Consider the following 21,036-nt stretch of genomic DNA (forward strand, 5'->3'; position numbering starts at 1 on the left):
CCGGAGACTGACTAGGCCACTCCATGACCTTAATGTGCTTCTTCTTGAGCCACTCCTTTGTTGCCTTTGCTGTATGTTTTGGGTCATTGTCGTGCTGGAACACCCATCCACGACCCATTTTCAGTTTCCTGGCAGAGGGAAGGAGGTTGTCGCTCAGGATTTCACGATACATGGCTCCGTCCATTTTCCCGTTTATGCGAATAAGTTGTCCTGTGCCCTTAGCAGAAAAACACCCCCAAAGCAAAATGTTTCCACCCCCATGCTTGACGGTGGGGACGGTGTTTTGGGGGTCATAGGCAGCATTTTTCTTCCTCCAAACACAGCGAGTTGAGTTAATGCCAAAGAGCTCTATTTTGGTCTCATCAGACCACAGCACCTTCTCCCAGTCACTCTCTGAATCATTCAGGTGTTCATTGGCAAACTTCAGACGGGCCTGCACATGTGCCTTCCTGAGCAGGGGGACCTTGCGAGCCCTGCAGGATTTTAATCCATTGCGGTGTAATGTGTTTCCAATGGTTTTCTTGGTGACTGTGGTCCCTGCTAATTTGAGGTCATTAACTAACTCCTCCCATGTAGTTCTAGGATGCTTTTTCACCTTTCTCAGAACCATTGACACCCCACGAGGTGAGATCTTGCGTGGAGCCCCAGAGCGAGGTCGATTGATGGTCATTTTGTGCTCCTTCCATTTTCGAACAATCGCACCAACAGTTGTCACCTTCTCTCCCAGCTTCTTGCTAATGGTTTTGTAGCCCATTCCAGCCTTGTGCAGGTCTACAATTTTGTCTCTGACATCCTTGGACAGCTCTTTGGTCTTTCCCATGTTGGAGAGTTTGGAGTCTGCTTGATTGATTGATTCTGTGGACAGGTGTCTTTTATACAGGTGACTAGTTAAGACAGGTGTCCTTAATGAGGGTGACTAATTGAGTAGAAGTGTCTAACCACTCTGTGGGAGCCAGAACTCTTAATGGTTGGTAGGGGTTCAAATACTTATTTCACTCAATGAAATGCAAATCAGTTGCTATCTTTTATTTAAAGTTATTTTTTCGATTTTCCTTTTGATGTGCTATCTGCCACTGTTACAATAAACCTACCATTGAAATGATACTGTTCTGAGACTTTTCATTTCTTTGTCATTGGACAAACTTACAAAATCAGTGAGGGGTCAAATAATTATTTCCTCCACTGTACATGTTCAATAAAACACTGTAAAATACATATAATAGCAAATACATAAAATATCTAAAACAGGGACATTTCAAAAAGATCTATCATACATCGGTATATAACCTCCTGTAGCGATCTATGACTACTCCTTTGCTATCAGTTTCAATCATCCTACTACCTCTTTACTCTAATAAGTCTCCTAACCAATCACAGACCACATTATCCTTAACCCACCCTTAACATAAAATACGTAAAAATATATAATCTTGATCTGAGGACTAGGTCCATATGGAGTAGGCGTTTGAGGAAGTGGTGGATGTGGCGGTGTAGGTGGAAGCGGCGGTGGATGAGGAGGAAGTAGCCTACACTGCTTTTTGGTTTTAAATTTATACATATATATATATATATATATATATATATTCCAGAAAAAGGGACGGCACTCCACTAAAATGAAAAAAATCGATGTTACCTTTATTCAACCATCCGGTGCAACGTTTCGGCTCTAAATGAGCCTTTTTCAAGCAGAGATACAATGTGAGTGAAAACAAACTTATAAGCAAATCAATTAACACAGACACACCCATCTCTGGGGGTGGCTACACAATTACATCGTTGCGTCATCAAGACGCCCTTGACTGGTCACGGCGCATGCCCAGTATCGATCCATGTTATAAGGCGCCATCTTTAAAGCTGGAGAAATACCCTTGACCTGTGTAGCAGCATACTAAAGTATATTTGAGCATCAAACCTGTATGGAACCAGAGTGTGGCGGTCAAGACAGGTAGTGGCAACAAGTGTGTGCACACTAAGAGATTATTAACATCTGTTTCAAGATTTTTCTTTCTTTGTTTAAAAATATATATGTTTAAAAATATATATTCATATATTTTTCCATTTTGTCTCTAGATCACCATTTTACACTTCAGCACTTCTCTGGGCAGGAGCAAGTGGAGGAATTGGACACGGCATCATGCATAGGAGCATTATTTCCATGGGCTATGTGTATATAACATTATCATTTATTATATTTTTATTGTGTTTTTTTATATATTTTTCCATATCGCCAGGACCGGCAAACCTCCTGGGACCTGTACACATGTTCTGTTGTACTGGTTTGCGGCGATGCAGCCCAGATTCTCTCCTTTGGCCGGCTGGATTTACCCCCTGTGGCATCTGTATACCTGGAGCGGAGAGCCCTCTTGAGTGAAAGTTGCGGTATGACACCCATGGTATGTACCTGTTTACACACTGGGGTTTCCGTGTGTGTACAGGATTGATACCTGGGTATGGGTTGTTGACACATTGGTTCTCCTTGTTGCCACTACCTGTCTTGACCGCCACACTCTGGTTCCATACAGGTTTGATGCTCAAATATACTTTAGTATGCTGCTACACAGGTCAAGGGTATTTCTCCAGCTTTAAAGATGGCGCCTTATAACATGGATCGATACTGGGCATGCGCCGTGACCAGTCAAGGGCGTCTTGATGACGCAACGATGTTGGCAAGCTTTGATGACGTTTCTAGTCCGGGATGAAGGTTACGCCGTGCCTGAGTGTTGGAATGACCACAATGTCGTATATCCACATGGAATATGTCTCCAGGTGATGTTGGATGTGTCCGGATTTCCTTTCTCCGGCTCCGTCCTCTACACGCATGCGGTACTGGACACACGCATCGATTAGTTATGTTTACCTGATCGATGCGTGTGTCCATGGATCCACATGGGATATGCAATTGATAAATGCACTTGTAATGTGTAATTTTGTGATACATATGTTTTTCACTTTAGCACTCAGTGTTTTGCACTTTTTTATATGTCATCATGACACTGATTTGTTTTGTGAACACACCCGATGTGGGATGTGTCTTCATGATTTGCTCAGATGTTTGTAATTGTGTAGCCACCCCCAGAGATGGGTGTGTCTGTGTTAATTGATTCGCTTATAAGTTTGTTTTCACTCACATTGTATCTCTGCTTGAAAAAGGCTCATTTAGAGCCGAAACGTTGCACCGGATGGTTGAATAAAGGTAACATCGATTTTTTTCATTTTACTGGAGTGCCGTCTCTTTTTCTGGATTCTATTGAGGGGTGAGAAGTCTATTCCCCAGGCACGTGCACCCTACTTTTCCCATTTATAGCCAGTGCTGCCATTTTTCCTCTGTATATATATATATATATATATATATATATATTTTTTTTTTATTTTTTAAATTATGGTACACCCCAAAACATTGGGAAATAACCTGTGATAACCCCCTCCAGTCGTGCAAAACACACGCTCAGACAATACACTGGCTGCAGGGCAGGCCATCACCTCCAAGGCGTAAAGGGCAAGCTCAGGCCATGTGCCCAATTTGGAGACCCAGAAGTTGCAGGGGGCAGAACCATCGTATGTGGCGTGTGCAAACAAACTTCCCCACCATGTCGCACGTTCCTGTGACGTCCAACATCAATTTAGAGATTATCTTCTCTATCAACTTTCAATGTTCTTTTCTGAGTCTACCATGTTGATCACGGTTATCGGCGAATAAGGGTTCCACGCCGGAGAGGGAGCATGAGAATGTGAGACCACATCCAAGTGAGGTTATTTGTTGGAAATTAAATATGATAGAGTGGAAACGTGGGACAAACTATTGAAGCACAAATGTGGGACAAATTGTTAAAGTTTAAGCATTGAATGAAAGGAGGCGGCACACATCAATTAAAGAAGAATTTCACCTATGCAGAGCAGGGGTTTCTATCCGGCAAAATTTGTAAAATGTCACCTGACAATGTAACAGATGATTTTCTGAAATTTCCTGTCACCTATGCAGAGGTCCCCCTGTGACATCCACCATCCATTTGGATATCTTATCTATCAACTTTCGATGTTCTTTTCTCAGCCTACCATGTTGATCACGGTTATCGGCAAATCCTCATCCAAGGGAGGTCAATGGCTGCAATGGGATGAAGCGGAAATGTGGGACAAATAATTATAGCAGAAGGATCGAAGGAAAGGGTGAATTTTAAAAATGTAGGTCCCTGTTGCCTATGCAGAGTAGGGGTTTTTCATTGCCAGAAATGGGTTAATGTCACCCACCAATGGAACAGATTATTTGTAAAAATTTCTGTCCCTGTCACCTATGCAGAGCAGGGGTTTATTCACGTCAAAAATTGTAAAATGTCAACCCAAGAATGTAACAGAAAAATTTGTGAAATGTATTAACCTGTCTACTAGCTAGAGCAGGGGTCTATCACAGACAAACATTTGTTAATTTCATGCGAAAATTTAAGACAATTTAGTGAATTTTTTTACCTGTCTACTAGGTATAGCATTGGTATATCACACCCCAAAATTGCTGAATTTCACCCTAAAATGTAACTGACAAATAAATGAAATGACATAAAATACGTACAAAAAACAAACCAAAAAACCTTGATTTATGAGGTGGAGATCCATATGGAGTAGGATTATTATTGCAGTATTTTAAGCTTGGATTTGAATGTCACAAAAGCACAGATGCAGTGCTGGTGCACTGACTTTGCATAAAATGGCCGCCGTCGCCCACCTAACTAACAGATGGATAAAAGTTATTTTTCTCTGTCACTGGGCTCAGGGCAGGGTAAAAAGATTGTGCACTGCACCTACACAACTAAATCTGTGTAGTTCAATTGGAGTTCTGATAACAGATTCTGTCCTATTCTCTCCCTCACAGCAGCATCCTCTCCCTACACTAAGCACAGCAGAGTGACGTGCAGCGCTACCTGACTCCAGCTTATATAGAGCCTGGGTCATATGCTGCACTGGCCACTCACAGCCATGCCATTAGTAGGCATGGCTGTAATGGCTTCTAAGGGCACACAGTTAAACGCTTGTTGATTGGCTGCTCTGCAGCCTTTCAAAAAGTTTTAAGAAATTGCCGAACACCAAACCCAAACTTTTACTGAAATGTTCGGGTCCGCTCATCTCTACTGATAATTAATCATTTTATTCATTTATTTTAATTATATCAGTTGATATTGAAGAATTACTAAGGTGGTTACATTAAATCGGTTCTCTTCATATTTCTTCACTATAGAATTCCATAATACTTTTTGCACTATTTTATATACACATTCTCAGTACAGCCTTGAATGATAGAGTGCCTGTTAATCCAACCAATTGATGAGTAGAGGGTCAAAGTGATGGGATAATTGAGAGATTTGGATATTATTCGGGACTCAAAATACATTGGAAAAAACCTCACTTGATGTTATTAGAGGATGGGGTAGGTGAGAGGATTTCTGATGTTCACTTGGTGGATAGGGAAAGTAGTTTTAAGTATTTGGGAGTCAATATTGCAAAGTATCTGACAGAATATGTTAGGTTAAATGTGTACGCTCTTTTAGATGATTTGAAAAAGAAAATACACATCTGGAAAAGGTTACCATTATCTCTGATGGGACAAATTAATTTGATAAAGATGGTTTTCCTCCCTAAGATTTTTTATGTAATCCAATGTGCTCCAGTATGGTTACCAAGTAAGATTTTCACTTGTTTTGATAGGTTAATGAGGGATTTTATTTGGAAAGAGGGGAATCCAAGGATTAGGTTAGAGATTCTACAGTTACCGGTTAAAGCAGAGAGAATAGCACTTCCAAATTGTTATATACAGTACAGACCAAAAGTTTGGACACACCTTCTCATTCAAAGAGTTTTCTTTATTTTCATGACTATGAAAATTCTAGATTCACACTGAAGGCATCAAAACTATGAATTAACACATGTGGAATTATATACATAACAAAAAAGTGTGAAACAACTGAAAATGTGTCATATTCTAGGTTCTTCAAAGTAGCCACATTACTGCTTTGCACACTCTTGGCATTCTCTTGATGAGCTTCAAGAGGTAGTCACCTGAAATGGTTTTCACTTCACAGGTGTGCCCTGTCAGGTTTAATAAGTGGGATTTCTTGCCTTATAAATGGGGTCGGGACCATCAGTTGCGTTATGGAGAAGTCAGGTGGATACACAGCTGATATTCCTACTGAATAGACTGTTAGAATTTGTATTATGGCAAGAAAAAAGCAGCTAAGTAAAGAAAAACGAGTGGCCAGCATTACTTTAAGAAATGAAGGTCAGTCAGTCCGAAAAATTGGGAAAACTTTGAAAGTGTCGCCAAGTGCAGTCACAAAAACCATCAAGCGCTACAAAGAAACTGGCTCACATGCGGACCTCCCCAGGAAAGGAAGACCATAAGTCACCTCTGCTGCGGAGGATAAGTTCATCCGAGTCACCAGCCTCAGAAATCGCAGGTTAACAGCAGCTCAGATTAGAGACCAGGTCAATGCCACACAGAGTTCTAGCAGCAGACACATCTCTAGAAAAACTGTTAAGAGGAGACTGTGTGACTCAGGCCTTCATGGTACAATATCTGCTAGGAAACTACTGCTAAGGACAGGCAACAAGCAGAAGAGACTTGTTTGGGCTAAAGAACACAAGGAATGGACATTAGACCAGTGGAAATCTGTGCTTTGGTCTGATGAGTCCAAATTTGAGATCTTTGGTTCCAACCACCGTGACTTTGTGCAGCGCAGAAAAGGAGAACGGATGGATTCTACATGCCTGGTTCCCACCGTGAAGCATGGAGGAGGAGGTGTGATGGTGTGGGGGTGCTTTGCTGGTGACACTGTTGGGGATTTATTCAAAATTGAAGGTATACTGGACCAGCATGGCTACCACAGCATCTTGCAGCGGCATGCTATTCCATCCGGTTTGCGTTTAGTTGGACCATCATTTATTTTTCAACAGGACAATGACCCCAAACACACCTCCTGGCTGTGTAAGGGCTATTTGACCATGAAGGAGAGTGATGGGGTGCTGCGCCAGATGATCTGGCCTCCACAGTCACCGGACCTGAACCCAATCGAGATGGTTTGGGGTGAGCTGGACCGCTCACCCCGAGTGAAGGCAAAAGGGCCAACAAGTAGAGTTGAGCGAACACCTGGATGTTCGGGTTCGAGAAGTTCGGCCGAACATCCCGGAAATGTTCGGGTTCTGGATCCGAACCCGATCCGAACTTCGTCCCGAACCCGAACCCCATTGAAGTCAATGGGGACCCGAACTTTTCGGCACTAAAAAGGCTGTAAAACAGCCCAGGAAAGAGCTAGAGGGCTGCAAAAGGCAGCAACATGTAGGTAAATCCCCTGCAAACAAATGTGGATAGGGAAATGAATTAAATTAAAAATTAAATAAATAAAAATTAACCAAAATCAATTGGAGAGAGGTTCCATAGCAGAGAATCTGGCTTCCCGTCACCCACCACTGGAACAGTCCATTCTCAGATATTTAGGCCCCGGCACCCAGGCAGAGGAGAGAGGTCCCGTAACAGAGAATCTGTCTTCATGTCAGCAGAGAATTAGTCTGCATGTCATAGCAGAGAATCAGGCTTCACGTCAGCCACCACTGCAACAGTCCATTGTCATAAATTTAGGCCCAGCACCCAGGCAGAGGAGAGAGGTCCCGTAACAGACAATCTGGCTTCATGTCAGCAGAGAATTAGTCTGCATGTCATAGCAGAGAATGAGGCTTCACGTCAGCCACCACTGCAACAGTCCATTGGCATATATTTAGGCCTAGCACACAGGCAGAGGAGAGAGGTCCCGTAACAGACAATCTGGCTTCATGTCAGCAGAGAATCAGTCTGCATGTCATAGCAGAGAATGAGGCTTCACGTCACCCACCACTGCAACAGTCCATTGGCATATATTTAGGCCCAGCACACACACAGGCAGAGGAGAGAGGTCCCGTAACAGAGAATCTGTCTTCATGTCAGCAGAGAATTAGTCTGCATGTCATAGCAGAGAATGAGGCTTCACGTCAGCCACCACTGCAACAGTCCATTGGCATATATTTAGGCCCAGCACACACACAGGCAGAGGAGAGAGGTCCCGTAACAGACAATCTGGCTTCATGTCAGCAGAGAATTAGTCTGCATGTCATAGCAGAGAATGAGGCTTCACGTCACCCACCACTGCAACAGTCCATTGGCATATATTTAGGCCCAGCACCCAGGCAGAGGAGGGAGGTCCCGTAACAGAGAATCTGTCTTCATGTCAGCAGAGAATTAGTCTGCATGTCATAGCAGAGAATGAGGCTTCACGTCAGCCACCACTGCAACAGTCCATTGGCATATATTTAGGCCCAGCACACACACAGGCAGAGGAGAGAGGTCCCGTAACAGAGGATCTGGCTTCATGTCAGCAGAGAATCAGTCTGCATGTCATAGCAGAGAATCAGGCTTCACGTCAGCCACCACTGCAACAGTCCATTGGCATATATTTAGGCCTAGCACACAGGCAGAGGAGAGAGGTCCCGTAACAGACAATCTGGCTTCATGTCAGCAGAGAATCAGTCTGCATGTCATAGCAGAGAATGAGGCTTCACGTCAGCCACCACTGCAACAGTCCATTGTCATAAATTTAGGCCCAGCACCCAGGCAGAGGAGGGAGGTCCCGTAACAGACAATCTGGCTTCATGTCAGCAGAGAATTAGTCTGCATGTCATAGCAGAGAATCAGGCTTCATGTCAGCCACCACTGCAACAGTCCATTGGCATATATTTAGGCCTAGCACACAGGCAGAGGAGAGGTTCATTCAACTTTGGGTAGCATCGCAATATAATGGTAAAATGAAAATAAAAATAGGATTGAATGAGGAAGTGCCCTGGAGTCCAATAATATATGGTTATGGGGAGGTAGTTAATGTCTAATCTGGACAAGGGACGGACAGGTCCTGTGGGATCCATGCCTGGTTCATTTTTATGAACGTCAGCTTGTCCACATTGGCTGTAGACAGGCGGCTGCGTTTGTCTGTAATGACGCCCCCTGCCGTGCTGAATACACGTTCAGACAAAACGCTGGCTGCCGGGCAGGCCAGCACCTCCAAGGCATAAAAGGCTAGCTCTGGCCACGTGGACAATTTAGAGACCCAGAAGTTGAATGGGGCCGAACCATCAGTCAGTACGTGGAGGGGTGTGCACACGTACTGTTCCACCATGTTAGTGAAATGTTGCCTCCTGCTAACACGTTGCGTATCAGGTGGTGGTGCAGTTAGCTGTGGCGTGTTGACAAAAGTTTTCCACATCTCTGCCATGCTAACCCTGCCCTCAGAGGAGCTGGCCGTGACACAGCTGCCTTGGCGACCTCTTGCTCCTCCTCTGCCTTGGCCTTGGGCTTCCACTTGTTCCCCTGTGACATTTGGGAATGCTCTCAGTAGCGCGTCTACCAACGTGCGCTTGTACTCGCGCATCTTCCTATCACGCTCCAGTGCAGGAAGTAAGGTGGGCACATTGTCTTTGTAGCGTGGATCCAGCAGGGTGGCAACCCAGTAGTCCGCACAGGTTAAAATGTGGGCAACTCTGCTGTCGTTGCGCAGGCACTGCAGCATGTAGTCGCTCATGTGTGCCAGGCTGCCCAGGGATAAGGACAAGCTGTCCTCTGTGGGAGGCGTATCGTCATCGTCCTGCCTTTCCCCCCAGCCACGCACCAGTGATGGACCCGAGCTGCGTTGGGTGCCACCCCGCTGTGACCATGCTTCATCCTCATCCTCCTCCACCTCCTCCTCATCCTCGTCCTCCTCGTCCTCCAGTAGTGGGCCCTGGCTGGCCACATTTGTACCTGGCCTCTGCTGTTGCCAAAAACCTCCCTCTGAGTCACTTCGAAGAGACTGGCCTGAAAGTGCTAAAAATGACCCCTCTTCCTCCTCCTCCTCCTCCTCCTCCTGGGCCACCTCCTCTTCCATCATCGCCCTAAGTGTTTTCTCAAGGAGACATAGAAGTGGTATTGTAACGCTGATAACGGTGTCATCGCCACTGGCCATGTTGGTGGAGTACTCGAAACAGCGCAACAGGGCACACAGGTCTCGCATGGAGGCCCAGTCATTGGTGGTGAAGTGGTGCTGTTCTGTAGTGCGACTGACCCGTGCGTGCTGCAGCTGAAACTCCACTATGGCCTGCTGCTGCTCGCACAGTCTGTCCAGCATGTGCAAGGTGGAGTTCCACCTGGTGGGCACGTCGCATATGAGGCGGTGAGCGGGAAGGCCGAAGTTACGCTGTAGCGCAGACAGGCGAGCAGCAGCAGGATGTGAACGCCGGAAGCGCGAACAGACGGCCCGCACTTTATGCAGCAGCTCTGACATGTCGGGGTAGTTGTGAATGAACTTCTGCACCACCAAATTCAGCACATGCGCCAAGCAAGGGATGTGCGTCAAATTGGCTAGTCCCAGAGCTGCAACGAGATTTTCGCCCATTATCACACACCACCAGGCCGGGCTTGAGGCTCACCGGCAGCAACCACTCGTCGGTCTGTTGTTCTATACCCCGCCACAACTCCTGTGCGGTGTGGGGCCTGTCCCCCAAACATATGAGTTTCAGAATGGCCTGCTGACGTTTACCCCGGGCTGTGCTGAAGTTGGTGGTGAAGGTGTGTGGCTGACTGGATGAGCAGGTGGAAGAAGAGGAGGAGGAAGCCGAGAAGGAGGAGGTGGCAACAGGAGGCAAAGAATGTTGCCCTGCGATCCTTGGCGGCGGAAGGACGTGCGCCAAACAGCTCTCCGCCTGGGGCCCAGCTGCCACTACATTTACCCAGTGTGCAGTTAGGGAGATATAGCGTCCCTGGCCGTGCTTACTGGTCCACGTATCTGTGGTTAGGTGGACATTGCCACAGATGGCGTTGCACAGTGCACACTTGATTTTATCGGATACTTGGTTGTGCAGGGAAGGCACGGCTCTCTTGGAGAAGTAGTGCCGGCTGGGAACAACATACTGTGGGACAGCAAGCGACATGAGCTGTTTGAAGCTGTCTGTGTCCACCAGCCTAAATGACAGCATTTCATAGGCCAGTAGTTTAGAAATGCTGGCATTCAGGGCCAGGGATCGAGGGTGGCTAGGTGGGAATTTACGCTTTCTATCAAATGTTTGTGAGATGGAGAGCTGAACGCTGGCGTGTGACATGGTTGAGACGCTTGGTGACGGAGGTGGTGGTGGTGGTGTTGGTGGTACATCCCCTGTTTGCTGGGCGGCAGGTGCCAACGTTCCTCCAGAGGCGGAGGAAGAGGCCGAGGCGGCAGCAGCAGAATAGGCCGAGGCGGCAGCAGCAGAAGAGGTAGCAGGGGGAGCCTGAGTGACTTCCTTGGTTTTAAGGTGTTTACTCCACTGCAGTTCATGCTTTGCATGCAGGTGCCTGGTCATGCAGGTTGTGCTCAGGTTCAGAACGTTAATGCCTCGCTTCAGGCTCTGATGGCACAGCGTGCAAACCACTCGGGTCTTGTCGTCAGCACATTGTTTGAAGAAGTGCCATGCCAGGGAACTCCTTGAAGCTGCCTTTGGGGTGCTCGGTCCCAGATGGCGGCGGTCAGTAGCAGGCGGAGTCTCTTGGCGGCGGGTGTTCTGCTTTTGCCCACTGCTCCCTCTTTTGCTACGCTGTTGGCTCGGTCTCACCACTGCCTCTTCCTCCGAACTGTGAAAGTCAGTGGCACGACCTTCATTCCATGTGGGGTCTAGGACCTCATCATCCCCTGCATCGTCTTCCACCCAGTCTTGATCCCTGACCTCCTGTTCAGTCTGCACACTGCAGAAAGACGCAGCAGTTGGCACCTGTGTTTCGTCATCATCAGAGACATGCTGAGGTGGTATTCCCATGTCCTCATCATCAGGAAACATAAGTGGTTGTGCGTCAGTGCATTCTATGTCTTTCACCGCTGGGGAAGGGCTAGGTGGATGCCCTTGGGAAACCCTGCCAGCGGAGTCTTCAAACAGCATAAGAGACTGCTGCATAACTTGAGGCTGAGACAGTTTCCCTGGTATGCATGGGGGTGATGTGACAGACTGATGGGGTTGGTTTTCAGGCGCCATCTGTGCGCTTTCTGCAGAAGACTGGGTGGGAGATAATGTGAACGTGCTGGATCCACTGTCGGCCACCCAATTGACTAATGCCTGTACCTGCTCAGGCCTTACCATCCTTAGAACGGCATTGGGCCCCACCATATATCGCTGTAAATTCTGGCGGCTACTGGGACCTGAGGTAGTTGGTACACTAGGACGTGTGGATGTGGCAGAACGGCCACGTCCTCTCCCAGCACCAGAGGGTCCACTAACACCACCACGACCATGTCCACGTCCGCGTCCCTTACTAGATGTTTTTCTCATTGTTATGGTTCACCACAACAACAAATATATTATTTGGCCCAATGTATTGTATTCAAATTCAGCGGGATATAAATTTGAGGCCTAGTATTTAGGCGCTGGGTGACAGGTATGGGTTTAGTGCCAGAATTAGACTTGGAAATACACAGTAGCGGGTGTGTGTGAAGTTATTCTGAATGACCCAATGTGCACCTTGAATATTATATACCCTTTTAGGGATAGATTTCAAATAGCTCTGATATAGCAGAAACCACTAAATTATGAAATTGCTAAATTGGGAATTGTATTTCAACCCAGAACAAGAAATGTGCTTGAACGGACACTAAATAACTCGCCCAGCTACAGCACTAAGGACAGATTTAGCGGGATATAAATTTGAGGCCTAGTATTTAGGCGCTGGGTGACAGGTATGGGTTTAGTGCCAGAATTAGACTTGGAAATACACAGTAGCGGGTGTGTGTGAAGTTATTCTGAATGACCCAATGTGCACCTTGAATATTATATACCCTTTTAGGGATAGATTTCAAATAGCTCTGATATAGCAGAAACCACTAAATTATGAAATTGCTAAATTGGGAATTGTATTTCAACCCAGAACAAGAAATGTGCTTGAACGGACACTAAATAACTCGCCCAGCTACAGCACTAAGGACAGATTTAGCGGGATATAAATTTGAGGCTTAGTATTTAGGCGCTGGGTGACAGGTATGGGTTTAGTGCCAGAATTAGACTTGGAAATACACAGTAGCGGGTGTGTGTGAAGTTATTCTGAATGACCCAATGTGCACCTTGAATATTATATACCCTTTTAGGGATAGATTTCAAATAGCTCTGATATAGCAGAAACCACTAAATTATGAAATTGCTAAATTGGGAATTGTATTTCAACCCAGAACAAGAAATGTGCTTGAACGGACACTAAATAACTCGCCCAGCTACAGCACTAAGGACAGATTTAGCGGGATATAAATTTGAGGCCTAGTATTTAGGCGCTGGGTGACAGGTATGGGTTTAGTGCCAGAATTAGACTTGGAAATACACAGTAGCGGGTGTGTGTGAAGTTATTCTGAATGACCCAATGTGCACCTTGAATATTATATACCCTTTTAGGGATAGATTTCAAATAGCTCTGATATAGCAGAAACCACTAAATTATGAAATTGCTAAATTGGGAATTGTATTTCAACCCAGAACAAGAAATGTGCTTGAACGGACACTAAATAACTCGCCCAGCTACAGCACTAAGGACAGATTTAGCGGGATATAAATTTGAGGCCTAGTATTTAGGCGCTGGGTGACAGGTATGGGTTTAGTGCCAGAATTAGACTTGGAAATACACAGTAGCGGGTGTGTGTGAAGTTATTCTGAATGACCCAATGTGCACCTTGAATATTATATACCCTTTTAGGGATAGATTTCAAATAGCTCTGATATAGCAGAAACCACTAAATTATGAAATTGCTAAATTGGGAATTGTATTTCAACCCAGAACAAGAAATGTGCTTGAACGGACACTAAATAACTCGCCCAGCTACAGCACTAAGGACAGATTTAGCGGGATATAAATTTGAGGCCTAGTATTTAGGCGCTGGGTGACAGGTATGGGTTTAGTGCCAGAATTAGACTTGGAAATACACAGTAGCGGGTGTGTGTGAAGTTATTCTGAATGACCCAATGTGCACCTTGAATATTATATACCCTTTTAGGGATAGATTTCAAATAGCTCTGATATAGCAGAAACCACTAAATTATGAAATTGCTAAATTGGGAATTGTATTTCAACCCAGAACAAGAAATGTGCTTGAACGGACACTAAATAACTCGCCCAGCTACAGCACTAAGGACAGATTTAGCGGGATATAAATTTGAGGCCTAGTATTTAGGCGCTGGGTGACAGGTATGGGTTTAGTGCCAGAATTAGACTTGGAAATACACAGTAGCGGGTGTGTGTGAAGTTATTCTGAATGACCCAATGTGCACCTTGAATATTATATACCCTTTTAGGGATAGATTTCAAATAGCTCTGATATAGCAGAAACCACTAAATTATGAAATTGCTAAATTGGGAATTGTATTTCAACCCAGAACAAGAAATGTGCTTGAACGGACACTAAATAACTCGCCCAGCTACAGCACTAGGGACAGATTTAGCTGGATATAAATTTGAGGCCTAGTATTTAGGCGCTGCGTGACAGGTATGGGTTTAGTGACAGAATTAGACTTGGAAATACACAGTAGCGGGTGTGTGTGAAGTTATTCTGAATGACCCAATGTGCACCTTGAATATTATATACCCTTTTAGGGATAGATTTCAAATAGCTCTGATATAGCAGAAACCACTAAATTATGAAATTGCTAAATTGGGAATTGTATTTCAACCCAGAACAAGAAATGTGCTTGAACGGACACTAAATAACTCGCCCAGCTACAGCACTAGGGACAGATTTAGCTGGATATAAATTTGAGGCCTAGTATTTAGGCGCTGGGTGACCGGTATGGATTTAGTGACAGAATTAGACTGGGATATGGCCAAAAAATAAACAGACTATTGCTGGTTAAATGCACTTGGTGTGACAGCTTCACCCTGATGTAGGCTTTAGCCAAAAAACAACCACACCATTGAGGGTTAAATGCACTTGGTGACAGGCGCAGCTTGCCCCTGATTTTGTATATGGCCAAAAAATGAACAGACTGTTGCTGGTTAAATGCACTTGGTGTGACAGCTTCACCCTGATGTAGGCTTTAGCCAAAAAACAACCACACCATTGAGGGTTAAATGCACTTGGTGACAGGCGCAGCTTGCCCCTGATTTTGTATATGGCCAAAAAATGAACAGACTATTGCTGGTTAAATGCACTTGGTGTGACAGCTTCACCCTGATGTAGGCTTTAGCCAAAAAACAACCACACCATTGAGGGTTAAATGCACTTGGTCGCAGCTTGTGCTGGCGCACCACAAGACACAAAATGGCCGCCGATCACCCCAGAAAAATGTGACTGACAAACGGTCTGTGCAGCCTAAAAACAGTGAGCAATTGAGGATCAGCAGCTCAATGATCCACAGCTGCAGATCGATCAGTTAATCAAGTCCTTTGGAGGAGTTAATCTGCCTAATCTCGCCCTACTGTCGCAGCCGCAACCTCTCCCTACGCTAATCAGAGCAGAGTGACGGGCGGCGCTATGTGACTCCAGCTTAAATAGAGGCTGGGTCACATGGTGCTCTGGCCAATCACAGCCATGCCAATAGTAGGCATGGCTGTGATGGCCTCTTGGGGCAAGTAGTATGACGCTTGTTGATTGGCTGCTTTGCAGCCTTTCAAAAAGCGCCAAGAAAGCGTCACAAAAGCGCGAAGAAAGCGACGAACACCGAACCCGAACCCGGACTTTTACGAAAATGTCCGGGTTCGGGTCCGTGTCACGGACACCCCAAAATTCGGTACGAACCCGAACTATACAGTTCGAGTTCGCTCATCCCTACCAACAAGTGCTAAGCATCTCTGGGAACTCCTTAAAGACTGTTGGAAGACCATTTCAGGTGAGTACCTCTTGAAGCTCATCAAGAGAATGCCAAGAGTGTTCAAAGCAGTAATCAAAGCAAAGGGTGGCTACTTTGAAGAACCTAGAATATGACATAGTTTCAGTTGTTTCATACTTTTTTGTTATGTATATAATTCCACATGTGTTAATTCATAGTTTTGATGCCTTTAATGTGAATCTACAATTTTCATAGTCATGAAAATAAAGAGAACTCTTTGAATGAGAAGGTGTGTCCAAACTTTTGGTCTGTACTGTATATTTTTTAGTTGCACAGTTAGGTTTTTTTGGAACGAGGGAAATATGTCACCTATTTTATTTTGGCACTTAAAGAAATTGGGTTGGAAGGAGAATCAACTAAGGATGATGGAGGTATTTGGAATTGGGAATATTGGGGAATATAAATATTGATAATTATCTTTTCAAATTAATGGATCACATTTGGAGAGCGATTAAAAAATGATGGACATTAAAGGATATACAGACTTCATTCCTATATGGAACAATATTCATTTGTTAGAAAATTAAAGGGAACCTGTCATCAACTTTATGCTGCCCATAGTAATGGCAGAATAAAGTAGAGACAGGTGAGTTAAAAGTGAGTGGTTGCCGAGTGCCAACATCGCAATCGTTGCAGACTAGGCCTGGAAAAGAGTCACGGCCACCTGAGAAAAGTGATGGTTATTCATGAATTGCTGCTCTCCCTGCCCACCTGTTGATGATTCACAGCCTTCTACCATACCTAGTTTTCTCCCTTCCTCTCCAGGAGAGAACTGCCAATCAGCAGATAGGAGATTATAAATAATCCATGACTCTTCTCAGGTAGATTTGACTCATTCCAGGCCCGGGCTGCAATGATTATGATGCTGGTTCTCAGCAACCACTTATTTTTAGCTCATGAGTGACACACCGCTAAAGTCAGCATTTCTGTCACTAATTTAGGCTGCCCTCAGTGAGGTCAACATAAAGTTGATGACAGGTTCCCTTTAAACACTATGTAAATTGAGAAAATAAAGGTATTAGTTTGTTGGTTCAATTGTTTGACGGGAATTTATTAAAGATTTTGAAACACTTATAAAAAGAACTTGGGACTCCGAATAAATAATTTTTCAGATATCTACAATTAAGAGAGGCAATTAATTCATCAATAACAGAATCCCAGAAATATAAAAAGGCCCTTATGGAGAATATTAATCAACTTCTTGATAATAGAAAGGTAAAAGGTTCTGTTTTAAGAAGATATAGGTTATTGCTGAAAGTTAAACAAAGTAAGATTATCATAATGGGAAAATAAAAATGGGAAAAATATATTGTGGGGATATCAGAGGAACAGTGGGAGGATGTTTTGAGGAATAGACCCATGGTCTCAATGAGGGACTTATATGGGGATTCTCAATTTTTATTTATGTATTTATAGGCTATATCGATCTCCTATACAATTTAAAAGGATGGATAAAGTCCACAGATGATTGTCCTAGATGCGGTGGGGAGCAAGCAGGCCTTTTCCATCTGGTATGGAGATGTCCTAAATTGTTACGATATTGGTCAGAGATAGTGCTTATTATTAAAAAGATAATCGGCATACAAATAGAGGGGGATCCACTGGCTTGTATATTAGGAGGTAAAAAAAGACCCCCCCCCCCCCCCCCCCGTGATAGAGTGGAAGAGAGCGGTGGACCGTACTATAAAGAAAGAGAAAATAATATATGATGATAGGGGAAAAAATGTTTTGTTCTTCAAACTTTGGAATTGCCGGTTGAATAATAATAATACATAATATTCTGGTGTTTTTCTCTTTTTTTTTTTCTCTCTCTCTCTTTCTTTCTCCTGGGTATGATGGGTTGGGGGAGGGTTATATATATAGGATAGAAAGTATATTATGTATTGTCTGAAATTTCATATTTTGTATTATGCTATTGAATAAATAAACTCCAACTGGAGTACTTTCGAGTCGGGTAGAATCAATTCAGAACTGAATCTTGAACTGAATTTTCTAATCATTCCTTTAGAATAAAAACCTATATGAAATTCAAGAAAGTCACTCATCTCTAGTGCTTTCCATGTTCTCCATGGACAGCACACGTCCCCGTTGATTTTAATGTGTTTATTAAGACATCCTTATTTTCCTACTGTCCATGAGTCAGTGGAAAAACAACACATGTGGAGCGAGCTTCCCCATCAGGTGGAGTAGTCCAGGAGTGTAGGATTTGAGTGGTATACTGTAGCCTAATGTTTGTGTTACAGTGCTCCTACCTTCCGGCTGTCACTTCCTGGGGGTCAGTCTCTGTTGCAGAGATTGAGTTGAAGAATAAAGTGAAGTCCAGACTTGAAAAAGTTTGAGTCCTGTTTACTTCAATTACTTGAACTGGACAATGTAATTGGTTTCAAAGGGTTAAGTGCAATTCTCCTTTACTTGGTTCCAGCAGGATGCAATATGGTGGCAGGCCTTAGCACTCTGCTCTCTCTACTGTGCTAATCTCAGGCTTCAGGATGTTTACTATGCTTTCTAGAGGTTCTGTTACCTTTGAGTCTATTAAATTCAGGGAGTCGGAGTGCTCTCCAAGCTGATTCCCCTGGAAGACATCTGCTGCAGGAGGGGAAGCAGGACTGGCCCACTCCTGCCCTAAAGGGGGAAAATAATAGAATGGTTAGTTCCATTCTAATCAAAGGCTCTGCCAGAGCATATGCCACCTGCTGGAAAGCCAGGCACATTACCTGTTACAATAGTTGCATAAACACATCAGCACAGTATTAGAGGAACTGGAAAATAATACAAAAATTACTTTCTCTGCTAGACATTAGAGACAGTAGCAAGGTATTGAATTTGTTATGTCCTACTCCAGGGTACTACACATGCAGTATAAGTGTGGAGTGTGGACCAAGCATGCTAGTTGAAGTCTATGAGCCTGTGAAAACCAGTAACACAATACAGATGGTATACAAGTTCGGCCAATGGTTTTCACTGGTAACAGGGGCTCTGGAAAATGATGGGTTGGGGGTGGGTTATAGATATAGGATACAAAAGTATATTATGTATTGTCTGAAATTTCATATTTTGTATTATGCTATTGAATAAATAAACTCCAACTGGAGTACTTTCGAGTCGGGTAGAATCAATTCAGAACTGAATCTTGAACTGAATTTTCTAATCATTCCTTTAGAATAAAAACCTATATGAAATTCAAGAAAGTCACTCATCTCTAGTGCTTTCCATGTTCTCCATGGACAGCACACGTCCCCATTGATTTTAATGTGTTTATTAAGACATCCTTATTTTCCTACTGTCCATGAGTCAGTGGAAAAACAACACATGTAGAGAGTATTTTCCAGTTCCTCTAATACTGTGCTGATGTGTTTATGCAACTATTGTAACAGGTAATGTGCCTGGCTTTCCAGCAGGTGGCATATGCTCTGGCAGAGCCTTCGATTAGAATGGAACTAACCATTCTATTCTTTTCCCCCTTTAGGGCAGGAAAAAGAATAGATTTCATTGAAATCCAGTTCAATGAAATTCCAATTCGTGGAATGTGGGTGACAGGTGAAGGACAAAAAACAGATGCAGACCACCAACAAACCCTTCACAGACATTATCATGGATAAAACGCTAACCATCTTGTCACAGATACCATCACAGACACTAACGAGTGGTAGAGGCCTTAGGCTGGTTCCACACACTTTCATGGTGTTTTACATTAGGTTCCTCATGAGGACTTGAAAGAAGACCACTTTAAAAAATATTACAGGTTATATAATTTCACATATAACATTAAACATATCACATTTATGGCTTTTTTCCCTCAAAATATTCCTGACCAAAAGTTAACTGCAAGAGAGAAAAAATAAAAAATAAAAACATGGCCCAAATCCCCAGATTTACTGATCCTAAAATGGAATAAACATAGACAGGCTGTAACGGTCACGTACACGCACACACAGGGGGGAGGATAGTGACCACTGCGCTCCACTCTCACCCTCTGATGACAGGGGACAACTGGACGGCAGTCCCTAACTTAGGATACGTGCGGGAAGGACAGACAAGACAAATAACGGATAGTGAACGGACCGGGTCAATACCTAGAGAGCTACGCAGTACTAAGGAATGAGCAGAGAATTTCTAGTCAGGAAAAGCCGAGATCAAATACCAGGAAAGAAACAAAGTACAACAGGAGTCCACAAAGAATCGTCAGATGGAAGCCGGGGTCAGGATACCAGGAGAGATGCACAGTACAGGAGGAGCAGGCAAAGGATCGTCAGGGAACAGGATCAGGTAAGTATACAGGTATCCAACAAACACCAGGAACCTAAATTAACAGGCAACCTGTGGCCTGCAGGCTGCCTGAATTTATAGTGGGGAGTGAGGGTCATGTGACGTGGCCAGCATCACATGACCGACAGACCGACCTGTCGAGCACTGAGTGATCAGTTCGGCGCTCAAGGCAGACCTAGGAGCAGGGAGCCTCCCAGCTAGCAAAGCTGCCCTGGGAAAGAGGTCAAACACAGATCCTCGCTCCCGAAGCTAAGCAGCAGGTCTGTGGCTGATGGGAGACAGAGTGCGCCTTCGGCACCCCGTTACACAGGCCATCTAGACCTGCACCAAATTATCATGGGGCTCTTGCTAATGTAATTCAGGGATAGACACTTTTGTCTAGCTTTATATCAACTATTGCTTGGCTTACTTTGAGACAGAATTGTATGCCAGAATTGTGTTGCAATTTGGTGCAAAACAGCTCATATTAGGCCACTTCCCCTTTCCTGTGAAGCTCAGCCCCGTTTCTGATAAGCCCTGTACCTCTCAAGCAAGTTGGAAAAAAGTATAGAAACACTAGTTGCGCCAAAATGCACAAATCATGTGCCAATTAGCACCACTTTTTAGACACAGACATATTAATAAATCAGGGCCTATGTGTGAAAGAAGCCATACATTGGAAACCAAAATGAATTAGTAAGGATGATAATAATTGAAAGGTAGAAAAGAAGGAAGAAGGGCGAGGAATCCCAGAATGCAACGACTATATGTACATCTTAGCTGCAATATAAAAGAAATAAATGATGAAGGAACCTGAAGGTCCAAAAAAAATAATATAGCATAAAGCCTCATGTACACAACTGTATCTTGCATTCATGTCTTACACGAACCCATTCCATGGGTCTGAAAAAAAAAAATGGAAAGCACACG

This window comes from Bufo gargarizans, chromosome 3 (genome assembly GCF_014858855.1).
Source record: "Bufo gargarizans isolate SCDJY-AF-19 chromosome 3, ASM1485885v1, whole genome shotgun sequence".
Taxonomy (NCBI): domain Eukaryota; kingdom Metazoa; phylum Chordata; class Amphibia; order Anura; family Bufonidae; genus Bufo; species Bufo gargarizans.